The sequence below is a fragment of the Odocoileus virginianus genome, unplaced genomic scaffold (assembly GCF_023699985.2).
Source record: "Odocoileus virginianus isolate 20LAN1187 ecotype Illinois unplaced genomic scaffold, Ovbor_1.2 Unplaced_Contig_25, whole genome shotgun sequence".
Lineage (NCBI taxonomy): Eukaryota > Metazoa > Chordata > Mammalia > Artiodactyla > Cervidae > Odocoileus > Odocoileus virginianus.
Window position 1 is genome coordinate 1,355,667 of NW_027224342.1, and position 20,681 is coordinate 1,376,347.

The following is a 20,681-nucleotide window of genomic DNA, read 5'->3' on the forward strand; positions in this document are numbered from 1 at the left end:
GGGGACACAGAGGATGAGATGGTTGGATGGCATCACCAACTCGATGGACATGAGTTTGAGCAAGCTCCGGGAGATGGTGAAGGACAGGGGAGCCTGGCGGGCTGCAGTCCATAGGGTCACAAAGAGTTGGACACCACTGAGCGATTGAACTAACTATTAAGCACTGCAGAGATGGGGAGGAGATTTCATATCTGTGCCTATCTATCAATCAACACTTATGGGTAGAATAAGAAGTATTGACTGTGTTCCTACTGGAATACTTTGAGAGATTCAAAAAAGATATACAAGACCTGTTGCTTTCAAGGAGTCTGCCGCCACACTGAAAAAGATAAAACTAACACAACAAATAAAAACAAATAATAAAAGACAATATATAATTAAGTTCTAAACTCTGTTTATTTCAGTTCAGTTGCTCAGTCGTGTCCAACTCTGCGACCCCATGGACTGCAGCACGCCAGGCTTCCCTGTCCATCATCAACTCCATGTCGTCCCCTTCTCCTCCAGCCTCCAATCTTTCCCAGCATCAGGGTCTTTTCCAGTGAGTCAGTTCTTCACATCAAGTGGCCAAAGTATTGGAGTTTCAGCTTCAGCATCAGTCCTTCCAATGAATATTCAAGACTGATTTCCTTTAGGATGGACTGGTTGGATCTCCTTGCTGTCCAAGGGACTCTCAAGAGTCATTCTCCAACACCACAGTTCAAAAGCATCAATTCTTCGGTGCTCAGCTTTCTTTAGAGTCCAACTCTCACATCCATACATGACTACTGGAAAAACCATAGCCTTGACTAGATGGACCTTTGCTGGCAAAGTAATGTCTCTGCTTTTTAATATGCTGTCTAGGTTGGTCATAACTTTTCTTCCATGGAGCAAGTGTCTTTTAATTTCATGGGTGCACTCATCATCTATAGTGATTTTGGAGCCAAGAAAAATAAAGTCTGTCACTGTTTCCATTGTTTCTGCATCTATTTGCCATGAAGTGATGGGACCGGATGCCATGATCTTAGTTTTCTGAATGTTGAGTTTTCAGCCAACTTTTTCACTCTCCTCTTTCACTTTCATCAAGAAGCTCTTTAGTTCTTTCTTTGCTTTCTGCCATAAGAGTGGTGTCATCTGCATATCTGAGGTTATTGATATTTCTCCTGGCAATCTTGATTCCAGCTTGTGCTTCATCCAGTCCAGCATTTCTCATGACATATTCTGCATATAAGTTAAATAAGCAGGTGACAATATACAGCTTTGACATACTCCTTTCCCAATTTGGAACCAGTCTGTTGTTCCATGTCCAGTTCTAACTGTTGCTTCTTGACCTGCATACAGATTTCTCAGGAGGCAGGTCAGGTGGTCTGGTATTCCCATCTCTTTCAGAATTTTCCACAGTTTGTTGTGATCCACACAGTCAAAGGCTTTGACATAGTCAATAAAGCAGAAGTAGATGTTTTTCTGGAACTCTCTTGCTTTTTTGATGATCCAGCAGATATTGGCAATTTGATCTCTGGTTCCTCTGCCTTTTCTAAATCCAGCTTGAACATCTGGAAGTTCATGGTTCACATACTGTTGAAGCCTGGCTTGGAGAATTTTGAGCATTACTTTGCTAGCATGTGAGATGAGTGCAATTGTGCGGTAGTTTGAGCATTCTTTGGCATTGCCTTTCTTTGGGATTAGAATGAAAACTGACCCTTTTCCAGTCCTGTGACCACTGCTGAGTTTTCCAAATTTGCTGGCGTGTTGAGTGCAGCACTTTAACAGCATCATCTTTTAGGATTTGAAATAGCTCAGCTGGAATTCCATCACCTCCACTAGCTTTGTTCATAGTAATGCTTCCTAAGGCCCACTTGACTTTGCACTCCAGGATGTCTGGCTCTAGGTGAATGATCACACCATTGTGGTTATCTGGGTCATGAAGATCTTTTTTGTATAGTTCTTCTGTGTATTCTTGCCACCTCTTCTTAATATCTTTTGCTAAACTGTGTACCCCTGTGCTAAGTGCTGTGGGAGTTTAGAGAAGAGAGAAACATCTATGAGCCAGAGCTCAGCCAGGAAGTCTTGAGAAGGGGGCTTAAGATGTTTGTTGATTAATGGGTGGGGCTGAGTAGGTGAAAGGTCAGGACTGGGAGGGAGGATCACCTGAGAGGGAGGAGCCCTAGCGACTGGTGCCAAGGAAGTGAGGAGTGAGGGACACAGGCTGGGGCAGGAGGGATGGGCAGCCTCTGATGCGCTGTGACCAGACTCCATGAAGGATGAGAGGCACAGCCAGAAGTGACCTAACAGCAGCGTTTTAACCCAGCAAAAAGGAAGAAAAAAATGGCATTTTAAAAATGTTTTAATATCTAAGGAATGCCAAGTATTGTTCTTTATTTCTACAACAGTTTTTTGAATAGAAGAAATAATTAGCAAACTTCAAATGAACACAGATAGAAACTAGAAACACTCGTATCCCTTTAAGGCTGATGGTAAACAAGAATATTTTAGAAGAGAATTTCTTTATCCTTTTTGCAATTCTAAACTTACACACTGGTTTTGGCTCCATCAATGGCCAGAAAAGTCAGAATGATAATCTATTCAGGAATAGCCAAGAGATAGTCTTTAAGTTATGTTATGTTTTTTCTTTTCCTTTCAATCCAGCATCAGTGCCTTGCATGAAGATGACAGCTTAAACTCAGAACAAGGCTCTGGTTACCTACAGGGAAAGTGTGAAAAGCTAAAGTTACTCAGTCGTGTCGACTCTTTGCGACCCCATGGACTATACAGTCCATGGAATTCTCTAGGCCAGAATACTGGAGTGGGTAGCCTTTCCCTTCTCTAGGGGATCTTCCCAACCCAGAGATTGAACCCAGGTCTTCTGCATTGCAGGCGAATTCTTTCCCAGCTGAGCCACAAGGGAAAGGGTTTTCTAAGGGAGGGTTTTCTAAAGCAGGGGTCGGAAAGGTAGAACCAGTTAGTTACCTCGTTTGGTATGGCTCATAAGCTAAAAATGGATTTTACTTTTGTTTTGATACTTGAAAAAATCAGTGCTTTCTGGGCATTGACTAACATTTCAGGACATGAAAATTATATGAAATTCACATATTAGTGTCTGTAAGGAAAGTTTGATTGGAACACAGCCATGCCCATTCATTTATGTGTTTATGATTGTTTTTGCACTTCAATGGCAGAGTTGTGATGTCACCTACAATAGCACCTACACCTCTACAATGGCAGAGTTGTGATGTCTGGCCCTTTACAGAAAAATATTTGCTGACTCCTGTTAAGTCTATGAAGACCTAATATTTACTTATTGTTGTTGTTTAGTCCCTGTTGTTGCTGTAGTTGCTCAGTCGTGTCCGACTCTTCGAGACCCATGGGCTGTAGCCCACCAGGCTCCTCTGTCCATGAGATTTCCCAGGCAAGAATACTGGAGTGGGTTGCCATTTCCTTCTTCAGGAGATCTTCCCACCCAGAGATCGAACCTGCATCTCCTGCATTGAAGACAGATTCTGTACCGCTGAACCCCGATGGAACCCCAATATTTACTTATACCTACAGGTGGCGCGCTTCCCTTGTGGCTCAGCTGATAAAGAATTTGCCTGCAATGTGGGAGACCTGAGTTCGATCCCTGGGTTGGGAAGATCCCCTGGAGAAGGGAAAGGCTACCCACTCCAGTATTCTGGCCTGGAGAATTCCATGAACTGTATAGTCCATGGGGTCGCAAAGAGTCGGACACAGCTGAGTGACTTTCACTTTCACAGGTGGCGCAAATGGTAAAGAACCCGCCTGCCAATGCAGGAGACATAAGAGACGTGGGTTCAGTCCCTGGGTTGGGAAGATCCCCTGGAGGAGAGTATTCTTGTCTGGAGAATCCCATGGACAGAGGAGCCTGGTGGGCTACAGTCCGTGGGGTTGCAAAGAGTCGGACATGACTGAAGTGACTTAGCACACAAGCACAGCCAATTTACGGATCACCTGGGAAGAGGTGGTAGGGAATATTCTATTTGGCTTCTCTGAGCTTCAGAATTTTCTTGAGTTATATTGAGATACTTTAGATTATATCTCAAAGATGGATGAACTTTAAAAAATACTTATTGAGGGATTGACCAATGTAAACACTAAGTAACCACTTGTTTGGCTGATTTGTTTAACTTCTTTTTTTCTAGAAGTAAAGACAGGTGTATCTTTAATAGTGTGAGAGAGAATCCTATTCCCCTGGCCACATTTTATCATGAGAAAATTTCCTCTCTACTTACTCCCCAGGAAGGAATATTGATGAAGTAACATTGGTGTTTCTTCCACCTCCTCTCATTTACTTTTACCAAGGAAGAAGTGATAGAAGGGAGAAGAAATGGATCATTCCCAGTCCCAACAGTGTCCCCACTTCTTTTTCTGTCTCTATCCGTGTGTATCTCTCTCTCTTTTTTGCTACTACTCTCACTCTAGCTCTCTCAACCTCTCTCCACCACCACCACCTCTTAATAGTGCTGCCCTCAGAGCAGATGACACTCTACCCTGATTCCACATGGCAAGTACACCTAGTTTCGAGCCACCTGCTATTCTCACTTGAAAGATTTGATGGGAGATAAACAACAAGGTCCTACTGTACAGCACAGGGAACTATATTCAATATCCCATGATAAACCATAATGGAAAAGAATATGAAAAGAATGTGTATATATATGTATAACTGAGTCACTTTGCTGTACAGCAGAAATTAACACAACATTGTAAGTCAACTATACTTCTGTTTAAAGAGAAAAGAAAGACTTAATGGGAAAAGATAGCAATTTCCTTGCAGCTTTCCAGGTGAGGGTCTGTTTTATAGACACTCTGAGGTAGAGAAGGAAGTAGGTAGGGAGAGTAAGAAGAAGCCTGATTGTGGCCACAAACACAATCTGAATCTCCAATCCAACTCCAGCAACAATGAAGCTGATGTGGGCCATGTGGACCTCACCTAATTCTTTCCACACTCCCAGAGAAAGACAGAGTTGGAGTACTTGGACCCCTATATGCCCTACAAAGCACTAATGATGATGGAATCTTACAAGTTACTATATCCCATAAAGCCAGTTTTGAATATTGGTGAAATTTCCTGTATGCACTCATTTGTGTGTGTGTGTGTACGTGTGTGTGTATGAGTACGGTGCCCTCTTTCTTCCTATATCAACTCCATCCTGTGAAAGAAAAACTTGACACATTGAGAAGGTGGCTGTTCTCAAGCAACCAACAGATTGTTCTCAGCAGCCATGCTAGCCTCTCATGTAAGGTATCAGACAGTTCACCTCTCTCGGTGGATGAAGCTTTTGGGAGCCCTGGGAATGGCCGAGTAGCTGAGCAGAAATGCTAAAAAAAACAAAAAACTGTGCACTGTTAAAGTTTGTCACACAAACTGGACCCAACAGTTAGCACACCACATTAACAATAGCAAGCTGTCTAACCTTGGGAAAGCAGCTTTCTGCTTTGTTTCCCTAAACTGGATTTTGGATAATTATCCTAGCCATATATTTTCATGGTGCTTTTTAAAATCACCCATAATACACAAATAGACTGTTGTACCTTTTTTCTATGTTTAAAGGAATAAGAAAAAAAATCTTACTTAGTTATTCAGCAGTTTAGTCATCACAGATTTGAGCAAGGGTTATTATTGATAATTAATTGATAGAATTCTGGAAATCAAATTTTGAGAAGCTATTTGTGTTTCTTAAAAATGGAGGGTTCGCTAAATGAGTCAGGGTAGGCTAACTACTGAAACAACCTGGAAAATCTCAGTGGGTTAACATAATCATGTTTTGTTTCTTGCTCATGTCACAGTCCAAAAAGAGTCAGTGAAGGTGAGATGATTCTCTTCATGTTCATCAGGGACACTATCAGTAACTCCTCCATCCCCTGGGACCTCAAAGTCGGTCACTAGATGCTCTGCATCTGGCAGAAATAAAAATAAAGAGAAGAGGGGCTCAGCCGAGCTGGAGCAAGAGAGAGAACATAGAAGGCTGCTTGCCAAGGGGGCTTTGGAGGCCAGGGCCAGAGGTGGCACAAATCCCTTCTCCCTGCTTTCTACTGGTCTAGCTAAGTCACATGGCTATATTAAGCTGCAAAGGAGTCTGGGAAATGTAGTCAAGCTGTGTACCTAGGAAGATGAACGGGTTTGGATAACATCTAGGCAGACTCAATCATGTAAAAATTTCAGACCTATTGTAGAAACTGTTGCTTTACGGCTAAGATTCCTCCCACCAGGCAATGCACCAGTGAGTGTTGTCTTCTGATGGCTCACAGCTGCTCCCTTCTTTGGAGACTTGTCCTCAAGCAACCTGGAGCTGCTTCAGGGCAGTTACACCTCCACATCCCTTACGGAGCAGCGCACCACCAATGACTGACTGACAGGAAGTAGAAAAGCTCAGCAGCTTGCCTCAGGCAGAAACCAACTTTGTGGTACAAATCATACTCCAAAGAGTCCTGTGGGATCAGGTAAGGCTCCAACTGAGATTGCTTTCTTGCTTAGTGCCTTCTCTAGCCCCATTTTGCTACCTTCACTCCCCTTCTGCCTCTGTGAAGCATTTATACGAGAATCCTCATCTCAGTCTCTGTTCCCAGAGAACCCAACCTAAGTCAGAATTTTACATCAGAGAGTAATACTACTCACATCTGTCCATCCTAAGTTGCTTCAGTCATGTCCAACTCTTTGCGACTCCATGGACCGTAGCCTACCAGGCTCCTCTGTTCTTGGGATTCTCAAGGCAAGAATAATGGAGTGGGTTGCCATTTCCTTTTCAAAATACTACCCACATCTCATAGAAAAAGCATGTGCAAGTACATCTGTAACTATCTAAGTGCTATCAGTAGAGTATATATAGTCCTATACTCCATAACACCTTCCCAGGTGGTTCAGTGGCAAACAATCTGCCTGCCAAGCAGAAGACACCGATTCAATCCCTGGGTCAGGAAGATCCCCTGGAGAAGGAAATGGCAACCCACTCCAGTATTCTTGCCTGGAGAATTCCATGGACAGAGGAGCCTGGCAGGCTACAGTCCATGGGGTCACAAAAGAGTCAGACACAACTTAGCAACTAAACAACAATAACATCCTCAATAAACAGAGACTGCTTTCCCAGCACTAAAAACAGAAACTTTTTATGGTAAATATTGATTGTGGCCTCATTCTTCATTTTTGTTTCCTACCCTTTCTACTTTAACCAAGTCAATGTGGCCATTGGGGCATCTAGGATCTGAGTCTCAGTTTTGCAAGGACACAGATGTGTTTATTACATCTTTGGAGGTATCACAGCCCACAGGAGAATACAGGCACATAAATCACGATTACAGTTAACTGATTTATGTCCATAGTGATATCTCGTCTGTGAACCATGTTCCAGGTGCACAAGTTCTCTCTGAAGATAAATAAATTTAAAAAACGAAACAAAACTACTTCTCAAATATACAGCCATAGGAACAAAGGAATTAAATAAGGACAATGAACCTGAAACACCCTTTTTCACAGTCAAGGATGTTTCCAAGTGGTGTTTTGAAGACTAGGAATGCAACTTAATCATTTTGTGCCCAATTAATGATTGATTTAAATCAAGAGAGGAATCAGAATTACCTGGAAAGTTCTAGAAACCACCTGGGAAGTCCCGTAATTTTAAATCCTCTAGGGGGATTCTTGGCAAATGTTTAAGCTGAGTGATGGGTGGGGGAGCTGCTAATTATTTTTTTTTTTTTGGCCATGCCTCAGAGCATGTGGGATCTTAAGTTCCCTGACTGGGGATGGAACCTGTTCCCCCTGCAGTGGAAGCCCAGAGTCCTAACCACTGAACTGCCAGGGAAGTCCCCAATCTCTCTAATTTTTTGTGTTTGAAGTGTTCCAAAATAAAATATCTTTTAAAAATATATTAACCCTTATCGGTACCCCTTAACAGTCCCAGTTTTCATTCCAATATGTAAGCTCTCACCTGGACTCCTATATTTAAGTGGTTTTGAACCTTAACATTAAAGACATGTAAACAAAATAATAATATTACCAAATGGCTTTCTCTATGAAAATTGTGAAATATCTGGCAACTGCCCAGATTTTTGTTGTTGTTGATTTTAGAATGTGACTGCATGAGACAGTTGAGCACATGTGGCCAACAATGCCTGCCTTCCTTTTGCACTGAAAGAAATAGAAGGGTATGTTGATTTTGAAGAGGACGTTTATTTCAAATGTTGTATATTATCTTCACAAGATTCTACCCTTGCACTGAAATGGGACCAGGAACAGGAGCACCCACTAATAAACTGGATTTTTTTCTTTTCTAGCTTCAGAAACTCTTGGGGGAATATGTGTTTGCAAACAGTTTCCATATTATTACACATGCCAACTCAGTAATGAAGAAAATAATAAGAATGGGTTAAAACAGATCAAAGTGTTTATCACCTCTGTAATAATTTCCATTTTTGAACCAGAGTACTGTCCTTGCATTGATAGAAAAAGGCTTTAATGCACAATGATGCTTTCATCTGAGGCCTTGTGCAGCAGAAAAATTGGAAAGTTTTTTGAGTTCATGAAATTCATTCTCAATTTTGACCTGAACCAGCTGTTTCATTTTAAGCCAATGGATTTTTAAAAATTTTTATTTAATGTTTTTGGCCATGCTGTGCAGCATGTGGGATCTTAATTCCCTGACCAGGAATTGAACCCATGCCCCCTGCACTGGAAGGCACAGAGTCTTAACCACTGGACCACCAGGGAAGTCAGGCCAGTGGATTAAAAAAAAAAACAAAATAAAACAACAACAATAACAACAACAAAACTATTCTTCCTGGAGCCAAATCTTCCCCAGCAAAGCCTCAACAGACATGTGATTCTTTAGGAAAGCACTATTACAACCCTGGAGAAGGAAATGGCTACCTACTCCAGTATTCTTGCCTGAAGAATATCATGGACAGAGGAGCCTGATGGGTCCACAGGTCCATGGGGCCATAAACAGTTGGACATGACTGAGCGACTAATACTTTCACTTTTCACTTTCGTTACAACCCTAGGGATTATTCTTATCAATTGGCTTAAAATATATGTGTATGAGAGCCAAGTGTATGAGAGTTCATCAAAGACACAGCATGACCCACTAGGATGGCTATAATCAAAAAGAGAGACAAGAAAAAGTGTTGGTGAGGATGCAAAGAAACTGTAACACTCCTCATACACTGCTGGTGGGAATGTAAAATGAGGCAGCAAGTTTTGAAAGCAGTCTGGCAGTTCCTCGAACAAATTAAACTTAGAGTCAGGAAATGACCCAGCAATTCCACTCCTGGGTACAGACCCAACAGAAATAAAGACACACATCTATATCAAACTTGTACACAAATGTTCATAAGAGCATGATTCATTCAATCCATAAAGTAGAAACAGCCCAAATATTTACCAACTGATGCGTGCAGAAACAAAGACACAAAGTGTACTGACACATGCTACAACATGGATGAACCTGGAAAGCCTTATACTAAATGAAAAAAAAGTGAAAGTGTTAGTCGCCGAGTTGTGTTGGACTATTTGTGACTCCATGGACTGTAATAGCACACCAGTCTCCTCTGTCCACAGAATTCTCCAGGCAAGAATACTGGAATAGGCAGCCATTCCATTATCCAGAAGATCTTCCCGACTTAGGGATCAAGCCCGGGTCTCTAGTATTGCAGACAGATTCTTTACCATCTGAGACACCAGGGTAGAAGCCAGACACAAAAACCACATACTATATGAGTCTATTCACATAAAATGTCTAGAATAGCAAATCTGGAGAGACAGGAGTGGTTGCCTAGGGCTAGGTAGGGAGAAACTGAAGAGAAATGGGAAGTGACTACAGATTTCTTTTTGAGGTGATAAAAATGTTCTGGAATTAGTAGTGATGTCTGCACAACCTTGTGAGTGTAGTTAAAACCACTGAATTATACACTTTAAAAGGGTGAGTTCTATGGCATATGAATTATTCCTCAATAAAAAAAGTAGCATGCTATGTATCTAAATACGTAGCATGTTACTTCCACCTGCCTATTATTTCCTTGCAGAGGCAAACAAAGAACAGTGTGTAGTGGGGAAGATAACAAAGTAGATCCTCGCCTCTGCATAAGTCATGCTTGGAATGTAACCCCAGCCTGTTCCCATTCATGCTGACCCAAACAGGTGACACTTCACACTGGGTGTTGCCACCCTTTCACCACTTCATTACATTGTAGAAATGCCAAGATCATTGTGGACTATGTCAATTAAAAGCAAACATACAGAGTCAGCAGTGAGAACAGTGGAATTGAACTGTCTCAAATGGTGCCCTTTCTAAATCTTGCCTCTCCCTGCCTCTCACCCTGGCTTAGAGTCCCCAACAGAAGTCTTCAGTGGAGAAAAGCAGTTTAATAACTCAGTCATGTGTCACGTGACACAGTGGGTATGTTTTGGATATGTTTCTAAAACTATATAGACCAGATTTTCATAAGGATAAGTGAAATTTGAACACATTTAGAACATGCTTTAAAATAACTCTTATTGGATTTCCCTGACAGTCCAGTGGTTGAGACTCCACGCTTCCAATGCAGAGAGCACAGGTTCAATCCCTGGTGGGAGCAGCTCCTCATGTCATGAAGTTTGTCATGCTATGCAGCATAGCCAAACAAATAAATAAATCTTATTATGAGTAATCTTATTAAATTACCTCTATTTCTTTGTTGAGTCATCCTTGATTTTCATATATCTAGTTTATTTATAGTACAGGAGACATAAAGTTTCTGTTATAGACACATTTATACATAAGTGATTATTTATATCTCTAATTCATTGGAGAAGAGCTTCCTGAACCCAGAAAATGGCTAAGTACATATCTTACGTAGTAAACAATTTAAAACTTTCATTTTGTTGACTTTCAAAACCACACATGCAAAACGTACTTAGTAAAGTTAATTCTAAGTGAGTTTTGTTGTTTTCTTTTTTCTTGTTTTATAACTAAATAAAAATTCTTTCTCAGATTAATTTATATAAGAATGAGACAGTATAAATATTTAAAATAATAACTAAATTTTTAAAAAATAGTACAGGCATACTATCAAGACATTGTAGGTTTGGTTCCAGGCCACCATAATAAAGCAAATGTTACAAAAAATATTGCAAAAGCAAGTCACATGAATTATTTGGTTTTCTAGTACATACAAATGTTATGTTTAAACTATACTGTAATCTATTAATTGTGTAATAGCTGTACATACCTTAATTTTAGAAACTGCATTGCTGGCAGTTCCCTGGTTTTCCAGTGGTTGGGACTTGGTGCTCTCACTGCCATGGCCCTGGGCTTGATCCCTGATCAGGAAGCTGGGATCCTGCAAGCTTTGTGACCAAAAAAAAAAAAAAAAGAACAGAACTGTATTGCTAAAAAATGTTAACCATCATCTGAGCCTTCATTGACTCATAGTAACATCAAAGATCATCATCACAAATCACCATAAAAAATAAAATAATGATAATGAAAAAATTTTAAATATTGCCAGAATTACCAAAATGTTACACAGAGATATGAAAAAAAGCAAAACAATAAGAAACAAGAAAGTGTACTTCCCTGGTTGTCCAGTGGTTAAGACTTTGCACTCCCAATGCAGGGGGTACCAGTTCAATCCTTGATTGGGGAACTAAGATCCCGCTTGCCACATGGTACAGCCAAATAAAAAAACACCAAAACAAACAAAAAACACCAAATAAACAAACAAAAACCCAATACTGTATTGTATACTTGAAAGTTGCTAAGAGAGCAAATCTTAAAAGTCCCAACCAGTGGACTGCTGATGGTTTGGTAAATCATACTGTTGATGCTAATAGTTTTCCCTCCTATTTCCAAGGCATTCTTGTCCCCAACAACCTCTTTGGTCACCCTCTAACAAGTATCCTCTGAGAAGTGTTGGTTGAGCAGAGTCATCACATCACTGGTGGTGCCTGGAGTCCACAAAAGAGATCTACACACAGTTCAAGAGTCAGAGGAAAAATAAAACAATTGTGTTTGCATACATTTAATAAATCTGAATTTAAGTAAAATATGATTTTCAAAGAAGTTTCAATTATCACTATAATCCTAAAATTCATGCAACTGATATCGATCAGCTAACATCCATTTGCTAAGGGTGCATTTGATCTTTGTCATAATGATTTTTATGTCACTTGCATATTCTTACTTTTATTTGTCCAATTTGCATGTCTCCTTGTAATGGTAGTGCTTCGTCTTATTTCCAATTTGGAAAAATGGACAAGCAATCTACTGAAACATAAAAGCAGTTAAGAAAAAGTTATCTAAATACTGAAGTGCAGAATAACTTCGTAAATGCAAATAGTGCATAGGAAATTGCCAATATAGAGCTGACTCTGTATTGCTGGGGTAAGAGTATTTGTAAATGTTATGAGCATAAAAAGAACAGGAATGAGACATATAATAATTGCCTGAAAATTAGGTTTTGTTTCTAGATCTCTGTACTTTACCTGTTTTAAAACTGTCAAATAGTGGCAGGAGGTCACTGGAGCCTTGAATATTTTTCATTAACAGTGCACAATGACCTCTCTGGTAAACTAACTGAGATTTTCCAGAATAAGCTAAAAATTGTGCTTTCCAGGATGCTAAAGGTTCAAGTTGTATTACTGCCCAGAAGTTTGTAAAACCACTCAACAATGTTAATGGAAACGTTATGCTAGGAAGCAAAAAGAAATGGCCTGTTGGCAAAATTCTCTCTTCAAATGATGGTGTTGTGTATCCCCTAATATCAATGGCATTCTGTATCAACAAGCACTTATGATGATGTTTATGTGAATAGATATTTCTCATTACAGCTGCAATCAGCTTTCTCTTGGCCTATCTAACATAGAAGAGTGAAAAGTGCTCAGTGTTTTCTTTTATCTCTGAATGTCCATGTTACAAAAGCTATTTTTCATTTAGGTAAAATTTACTGTGAAAGCTAGTGCTCGGGTAGCACCAGAAAGCAAGCAGCAGTGCAGGCTTTGCTAGGTGTGTCAGATTGGTGGCAAGTGACAGAAAAATAATTGAAAGTGCCTTAAGGGAATTCTCTGGCAGTCCAGTGGTTGGGATTTCACTGCCAAGAGTGCAGGTTCCATCCCTAGTCAGGAACTCAGATCCCACAAGCTATGTGACGCGGCCAAAAATGGGGGAAAACGAAAAAGGGGCCTTAAGCCAGAGAGCATTTAATGGCTCACACAACTTAATTCAGGCACTAAAAGTGGTATCATCACAAGCTGTTTTGTCTCCATCTCTTCACTCTGCTCTGTTAGCTTTATTCTCAGACTCCACAGAGTGTCTCAAGTGTTACTCTGCCAATAGCCCCAACTAACGTCAACTTGAATCTAAGTCTGAGTTACGGTCCCATCCATGAATCAGTTTCTTTGGCCAAAGGAATGCAGTGCTTTTATTGGCCACAATGAATGACTATCCATCCCTGGAACTAGGGATGAATTAGGCTCCAAAGCATAGAGTCTGAGATCCAGAAGGGCTGGCCTTCCAAAGGAAAATCAGAGAATTAGACCACAAAAAAGTTGAATATATGATGGGGAGGGAGGTTATAATAGACGCCAATTATAGTGTGTGAATAAAATGACAGTTTTTTCATGCTCCTTTATTCACTCAGGACAGTCAGATATCAGCAACGTGCCTCTTGACTCAGTGTGAAAGTATTCTGATTAAACTGTTTTTTCAGTGTGCTCCGAAAGTGATAAATGGCATATATAAGATGACTTTTCCATACAGGGGTGAACTAACTAACCAGAAAAAGATGCTCATATAAGCATGAAACGGATAATGTCAATAAATAACATTTCTACATATTCCAGTGCTTGCTGCTTTCCAAAGCACAATTCAGTGATGCATTTAATACATTCAATAGTCTGAACTTATCACTCAAGATCCAAACCATTGTGATGTCTAATGTTCAGCATAAGATACTGGACTTTTTAAAGATCAGACTGAGGAACAAACAGCTGAATCACCAAGACTTTTCCCCTCTGTCCAACTTTGATGAGTTTCTTCATTTGATGAAGAAATCACTGCTATATTTTGGAGTATATATTAGAATTACACAGGACTTCCCTGGTGGTCCAGTGGTTAAGAACCTGCCTGCCAATGCAGGGGACACAGGTTCAATCCCTGGTCTGGGAAGATTCCACATGCCGAGGAGCAACTAAGCCCAAGCACCACAACTATTTAGCCCACATGCCTAGAACCTCTGCTCTACAACAAGAGAAGCCACTGAAACGAGAAGCCCGCATACCACGATACAGAGTAGCCCCCACCTGCTGCAACTAGAGAAAGCCTGCACACAGCAAGGAAGACCCAGCACAACCAAAAATAAATAAAAAGAATCACATACATTTCCAGTTAAACAAGGCAAATTGACCTCATACATATATCTTTGGTCCCTCTTGAAACTCCACCAGAAACAATGAAAGGAAATTTTTGAAGGCACAAATTCAAAAAGAAACAGATAGCCCTATAGAAGTTGACAGCAGACAAGATAGGACAACAAAATTTTGAGAGCTAGAAAGTGGATGGCCAAGTGGAATATGACATCATGATAGGGACAGAATAAAGGGACAAAGTAGGTGATTAAATAGTTAATCCCACTAGGGGATTGTAAGTAAAAAAAAATATGGGAGACCCCTGTAAGTTAATGATTACTCAAGAAAGCAGGTTTGCTTAACCACAAAACGGAAGCAGGCTTGCTTAGCAACAAAACCATGCAACAGAAGCCCAAGATAAGTCCCAAAACAATAATGAATGAGTTAATGATCCCTAATACATGCTTTCTGCACACATAAAAATCAATAATTTGTGGACCTAGCTTAACCATGCAGCGATAAGAAAACTCCTCTGTACAACCTGGAGGAGGAGCTGATGATGGAAGCATGATGTCTACTCAAGAAAGAAGTTCTTCTCCCCCTCCCTACTTTTCCTTTGATTATAAAACTGTAAGTTTTGGGGGCACAGCACCCCCTTGCTTGCCCACTTGTAAGCCTCACAAGCATCCTACTCTAATAAATCACTTATCTATCACTTTTGAGGGCTTCCCAGGTGGCACAGTGGTAAAGAATCCACCTGCCAATGCAGGAGACACAGGAGACTCAGGTTTGATCCCTGGGTTGGAAGATCCCCTGGAGGAGGAAATGGCAACCCACTCCAGTATTCTTGCCTGGAAAATCTCATAACAGATGTAGCCTGGATAGCTACAGTCCATGGGGTCACAACAGTCAGACACCACTGAGCAACTGAGTAAATGAGCACACACTCCTGCATCTATCACTTTGCCTCTCGCTGAATTCTTTCTGTGCTGAGACGTAAAAAAATCAGGAGCTCTTCAGAGGCCCCTCAAACACCAACCAGTTTCCATAATGAAGCAGAGAAAGCTAAGTGCTTGCAAAGTGGTAAAAATTAAGCTAAATGAATTTCAATTTCGCATGAACTGAGAAACATTTAATATCTAATTTTGTTGGTCTAATCTAATCTTGTTGATCTAATTAATATAGACATGTCTTAAGTCATCAGTATAATATTTTCATTGTGCCTCAGCTTTTAATATAAGCTAAATGAAATCTTGTTATATTCTTTTGTCAGCAAGGAAAGCAACTTGATGTGAAGAAACTTTTAAGGAAAGAAAATATAAATGAGATAGAAGTTTTTAGATAAATTCTATTAAGAACAATTATGTTTTAGGAATGTCTACTTAAGAATCTGGAAATAGGAATGGCAACTCACTCCAGTATTCTTGCCTGGAGAATTCCATGGACAGGCCATGGGGTCACAAAGAGTTGGACATGACTGAGCAACTAACACTGAAGAATAGCTTCCCTGGTAGCTCAGTGGTAAAGAATCTGCCTGCCAATGCAGGAGACACAGGTTCAATCCCTGGGTCAGGAAGATCCCCTGGAGAAGGAAATGGAAACCCACTCCAGTATTCTTGCCTGGGAAATCCCATGGACAGAGGAGCCTGGTGGGCTACAGTCCATGGGGTCACAAAAGAGCTGGACACGACTTAGTGACTGAACAACAAACAAACAAACAAAATTTAAGAATAATCTCTCCAGATTTTGGTAACTTGAAAATCTAAGGTTGTGCAAAATTAAGTGATGGAAGTTTATTGAATAGCTAGGTTACTCCTAAATAAGATACTGAAACATTAATTACAAAACACTGGCTTTCTCTTACAGAGAAACTAAAGAGATTTTGGACTATTAATGAATATGTTTGGTGCCATCCTGAGATGTTCTCTATAAGAAAGCAAATGTTTTTAGAAATTATCACTGGTATTTATGTTCACCAAACTACAGACCACTGATATAAAAGGACAGTTCGTGGTTGCTTAAGGAGAATCGGATGTATGTTTTTAGTAAACAAGGCATGAGGAAAGGAATTGCATTTTATTACTATTTTATAAATCAGTAAGTCTGATTTACAGGTGTCTTTTTCTGGATAAGCAAATTAAATGATGGCTATAGAAAATGAGGAAGGTTTGTGGAAAGTAGACCATGACAAAAGTGTTTTTGTACATGGTACAAGTTTGCTTAAGATGTTGAATTGCCTTTGATAACAGAATTTAAGCTTTTTTACCTTTTAATGATATGCTCTGTATTTGGCTTTGAAATCTTTTATTGTTACTTTTACTAAGTGAGTAACTGTTGTTTTATAGTGACCTATGATCCTGTCTGACTGAGTGTTCTAAACCCTTTTGATATTTTTGGACAAAACTTCCTAGTCAAATTCTAATGAGATCTGTTTTATCTCTAGCTAACTTTGGGATGCTTCAAAGGGCCTCTGAAACATCCCAAAGAGAGATGTAAACTAGGTTCATTTGGTATGTTAAATTACATGGGAAGAATTGCCAAATAAGTAATAAATCTTCTTAGGTTATATTGTATGGTAAATGTTATTAATATAGATATGGTATAAATTATATGGAATTCCTAAAAATTTGATATGTTCTGGAAAAATGTTGTCAGTCATAATTCTAGTTATTATCTTAAAGTGTTGTATGTCACAGCAGTAACCAAGTTACTTTATCAATTGCATTGTAATCAGATTTTAAACATGCTTTTTAAGTCTTTTGTCATTATAGACACAGTTTCACTACAATGCTTTTGCAAAAATGCTTCCTCTTCAAGAAGATTTATAGAAAGGACTTTTGGATAAATACAAGTTTCTGACTTTCAGACCACAATGCTGAACTGTGTAAGAAATTAAAGAATCCTAATGAAAAACCCAATGACTTCATAAACTGCTAACAAAAAGAGTTAGTAACAGAAGGACTAAGTAAACTGGTGAAAGTAGTTATAATTTTTATGGTTTCTGTCTGAAAATTACTGCTTTGAATCTATGTTTTACAGGTGTAGGGAAACCTTCCCCTCAAATTAATTATTACTTGCAGTAATTCGGTAAGTTACACTTTTGTAAGCAGAATTGAAACATTTATCTTTTTTTCTATCTACTCCCTGTAAACTCTTAAGGTCCCAGCAGCTTAACAGATAAATCAGGAAAGCTACCTCACCAACACGTATAGAAATCTTAAGGTATTTTGGGGACCTTGTAAAGGGAAAAATTCACCTAGATCTGTAAGTTGAAACATGTGATAAGTCCTTGGCATGACTTTCCTAGCCCTGAGAGTTTTGCTTTTTTTTAAATTCTGAGACTCTTTATAAAAGTTTCATCAAAGCAAAAACCTATATGATCAATCATAGTTATATAAATTATCAGGCCAAGGTTATTGAGATCAGACTTATTTTGCAATAAATTTGTCTTAATTTGGATCTATTTGATAGAAATGAGGGTAATTTTAGAGAGAAAGAAATTATGTTTCAATAAATGTTAAATCCCAGTTTGGTTCATGGAGGCCTGTATTTACTGACTGACTTTCCAGATGGTTCCTTGCTGTTATGCTATATTATGTAAAGTTAATTAAATTATTAAAAGGACACTCTAAGTTTTGTTTCTGAAGCTTATCTCAGTAATCTTTGGATGAAGATCAGATGCCCCATGACCTGCAACCAGGGGATTACATATACTGGAAAAGACATAATTTAAAGGACTGTCTCCAAGCTGCATGGAAATGCTTTTTATCAGAGGAAATCACACTTACACCTGGATGAGAAGACAGCTTATTCAAGATACTGGAACTAATTCATATGATCATTTATAATGTTTTCTCAACTTCTTGGACCTTTACATACAAATCAAAAGTTTTCTATTATGGACAGAATCCTATGCTAATTTTAAAAATCAATCCAATTGTTGGATTCTGGCCAAGTTGCTGTGTCTAATATTTCTAGATTACTTTAGTGAATTTCTCCACTCCACGGCTCTAATTGGATGACCCTTAAAAAACACATTTTAGAAGAAAGAAAGTTCAGTCTTGTTCAGACTATTCTTAATATACCTGCTCTGACCCTGGCCATAAGTATGAATTTTCCTCTAAGTTATCCAAGCTCAATCAAAGCAACAAGCAAAAATTCAGCAAAGGAATATTATAAAACTTCCCACAGTTATGGGATGGATTTTTATGGTTAACACCTGGCTGTGGTCATTTAATATTTAAGGCCTCCCTTTATCTTGGGAACAATTAAATTATATGAAGGATAACTAGCCTAGTAGACTACCCAGGTGGTGCTAGTAGTAAAGAACCTGCCTGCCAATGCAGGAGATGTAAGAGACTCAGGTTTGATCCCTGAGTTGGGAAGATCCCCTAGAGGAGGGCATGGCAAACCCACTCCAGTATTCTTGCCTGGAGAATCCCATGAATAGAGGGGCCTGGCAGGCTACAGTCCATAGAGTCACAAAGAGTCAGACGCAACTGAGCACAAGCACAATCAGCCTAGTAACACTAGGAAATTGGGCTGAGAAGCTTATAGACAGTGCCAATATATAATTTCCCTGAAAGAAAGATTGGTACAGAACAGATTAAGTTAGACGATGTGAGGATATACTGGGTTGCATCAAATGGAAGTTCTTGGCTTAAATCTTGTAACTTTAATAATACTGCTAGCTATGTTATTTGTACTTTGCCTGTTTTACAAGATTGTTGTTTCTTGCATTACCAAATGTGTGACTGAAACTTTAATGAAAATAATGATGACTAGGTGATTTGAAGCAGTTCATCAAATATATAATTCTGTATGTGATCAATGATTGTTACAGTGCAACTCTAGATATGGGAAGATACATCAAGAGGAAATTTTTCCTGGACCATAATGGATTGAATAAGACAGGTTGGTCTAGAGCCCTTTGGTTACTGGGATTTTTAAAAATAATTTTATTTATTTATTTTTGGCTGTGTTGGGTCTTCATTGCTGTGCAGGCTTTTCTTTAGTTATGGAGAGTGGGGGCTACTCTCTAGTTGCAGTACACAGGCTTCTCATTGCAGTGGCTTCACTTGTTGTGGAGCACAGGCTCTAGGTGCATGAGCTTCAGTAGTTGCAGCTCCAAGGCTCAAGAGCACAAGCTCAAGAATTGTGGTACATGGCCTTAGTTGGGCCTTCTTGGTGGCTCTCAGGGAAAGAATTTATATGCCAAGCAGGAGACACGAGTTTGATCCCTGGGTTGGGAAAACTCCTGGAGAAGGAAATGGCAACCCACTCCAGTATTCTTGCCTGGGAAATCCCATAGACAGAGGAGCCTGGTGGGCTACAGTCCATGAGGTTGCAAAGAGTCAGATGTGACTTAGTGACTAAACAGCAGCAACAATAATGGGCTCAGTTGCTCCATGGCATGTGGAATCTTCCCATATCAGGGACTGAAGTCATGTCTCCTGCACTGGCGGGCAGATTATTTACCGCTAAGCCACCAGGGTAGCCTTTTTGGTTACTATTGATAAGACCTAATCCAATAACAGCACATTAAGTAGCTATAAGACTCCTCTGGTGGCTCAGATAGTAAAGCATCTGCCTACAATGCAGGAGACCCGGGTTCGATCCCTGGGTCGGGAAGATCCTCTGGAGAAGGAAATGGCAACCCACTCTAGTACTCTTGCCTGGAAAATCCCATGGACAGAGGAGCGTGGTAGGCTACAGTCCATGGGGTTGCAAAGAATCAGACACAATTGAATGATTTCACTTTCACTTTTCACTTTCAAGTAGCCTATCAGTGAAATCATCACCAGATCTAGGAATGAGCCCTCCTAGCACTGTGGGATGAAAGGATCATGAAATGCCTCCCAAAGTATGGTCAAATTTATGACCATGAGGGGTCCCTGTCAACACAAATTGGCACTTGCCACTGGCACTCGCCATCTACTTCTACAAGGATTCTACATGATTCTACAAATCATGTAATGCTGTAGCTGCACTAATTTTCAACACCCCCTGAAAGGAGTTCAGGATAGAGAGCAGAAATGAGGCACTCTGTGCTCAGGGGGCAGGTGAGTGGGGAGGGACTAGCAGAATAGGTCTTCAGATAGTTAGATATTTTCAGGAGCTGATTTTATGAGCCCAATTCTTGTATCTCCTCATACCTAGAAAAGCACTAAAATCCTTCATGGTGGCACTGTTCCTCGTGACTAGCAAAGGCTTCACAAGACTAGTAGAAACCTTCTGGAAAAATATGTGCTTGATTCCCACTTCACTAAAAACCACATATATACTGTCCTTTCCATTGCCTCTTTCGAACAATTTCTCAGAGCTATCTGAGGTGCTGTCTCCCAGGCTACAGTCCTCATTTTGCCCCAAATAAAAC